This window comes from Grammomys surdaster, unplaced genomic scaffold (genome assembly GCF_004785775.1).
Source record: "Grammomys surdaster isolate TR1022 unplaced genomic scaffold, NIH_TR_1.0 271, whole genome shotgun sequence".
In the NCBI taxonomy this organism is placed as follows: Eukaryota; Metazoa; Chordata; class Mammalia; order Rodentia; family Muridae; genus Grammomys; species Grammomys surdaster.
Genome location: NW_021604712.1, coordinates 9,503,337 through 9,505,076, shown reverse-complemented (window position 1 = coordinate 9,505,076; position 1,740 = coordinate 9,503,337). Strand labels below are relative to the sequence as shown.

Sequence of the window (1,740 nt, the reverse complement as noted above, 5' to 3'; positions counted from 1 at the left end):
TCAAACTCAGAAATCCGCCTGCCTCTGCCTCCCAAGTGCTGGGATTAAAGGCGTGTGCCACCACCGCCCGGCTGCAGTATATTCTTCATAGCCAAAATAATCCTGAGCAGTTGCACACTGCTGGAGTATCAGCATACCCAATTTCAAGCTATACTACAGAGCCATAGTAGTAAAACCGGTGTGGCACTGGCACAAAGACATTTTGATCAACGAACTAGAATCAAAGACCCAGAAAAAGTCTACATCATACCTTTAGCCACCCAATTTTTGACAAAGATGTCCAAAATACACATTGCAGAACCTTTAACAAGTGGTGATGGGAAAACTGGCATCTACATATGAGAAACATGAAACTTGGTCCTTCTCTCTTACCCTGTACACAAATCAATTCCAAATGGACCAAAGCTCTCAATGGTAGGGGCTGTAAATACGGCTCAGTCAATAAGAAAACTTTTTTTTTTTTTTAACAAGACAGGATTTCTCTGTTGCAGCCCTGGCTGTCTTGGAACTCACTCTGTAGACAAGAACAGCCTCGAACTCACAGAGATCTGTCTGCTTCTACCTCCTGAGTGCTGGGATTAAAAGTGTTCATCACCCTCGCGCCAGCGTTATCTCGACCTTCAAGTTTTGAGCAGGAGTCGCCACTCTTCTACCAGGATCTTCTACTTCACCAGCAGCAGTGTTAATTCGTCTACTTACACTATTTACATGGGAAAGGATAAATATGAAAATGAAGATCGGATAAAGTATGGCTGGCCTGAAGATATTTGGTTTCACGTGGACAAACTCTCTTCGGCTCATGTATACCTATAATTACAGAAGGGAGAGAAGATAGAAGACATTCCAAAGGAGGTTCTGATGGACTGTGCCCAGCTTGTGAAGGCCAATAGCATTCAAGGCTGCAAGATGAACAACGTTACTGTGGTTTACACACCATGGTCTAACCTGAAGAAAACAGCTGACATGGATGTGGGGCAGATAGGCTTTCACAGGCAGGAGGATGTAAAGATTGTGACAGTGGAGAAGAAAGTGAATGAAATCTTGAACCGTTTAGAAAAGACCAAATTGGAGAAGTTTCCGGACCTAGCAGCAGAGAAAGAAGGCAGAGATCTCGAAGAGAGGAATGAGAAGAAAGCCCAGATTCAGGAAATGAAAAGGAAAGAGAAAGAAGAAATGAAGAAGAAAAGAGAAATGGATGAACTTAGGAGCTACTCGTCACTAATGAAAGCTGAGAATATGTCCTCAAATCAAGATGGTAACGATTCTGATGAGTTCATGTGAGCTGAGCAAAGGACTCTGGGAAGACATGAATGTGCAGACTGTTACAGAGCTTTTGATTTCATCTCGGTTCTGAATTACAGAAACCAACCAACCAAAATTCTACTTTCATTCTACATTGACATCATTGGTTTTTGGAGTTTTAAAAAAACAAAATGTCATCTTTTTGCTGATGAAAAGAACAGATGTATAATATAGTTGAACTTGAAGAAAACTTGTAAGTTTAGGAAAAGGAGAATATTTTTGGCAGAACATACGTCAGTACCTCATGAAGGCTGGCTGCCTTTGTTTTTGAGATAGACATTGGAGCAGACCTACTCTGGAAAGTGTTTCTGTGGCTGTGGTCTGTCCTGGAAACAGACTTCATGAAATACGTTTCCTATTTCTAAAATATCTACTTCTGTGAAGAAGACAGTTGGTGGCTTACTTAGGCCAGGACCCTCTGACGACGGATTCCTAACT

The 1,740-nt window shown here is 41.8% G+C and overlaps 1 pseudogene; it reads left to right on the top strand.

The window, feature by feature from the left end:
• The first annotated feature begins 666 nt into the window (after nt 1-666).
• LOC114628769 lies at nt 667-1,367 on the top strand (annotated as a pseudogene).
• Nucleotides 1,368-1,740: the final 373 nt, after the last annotated feature.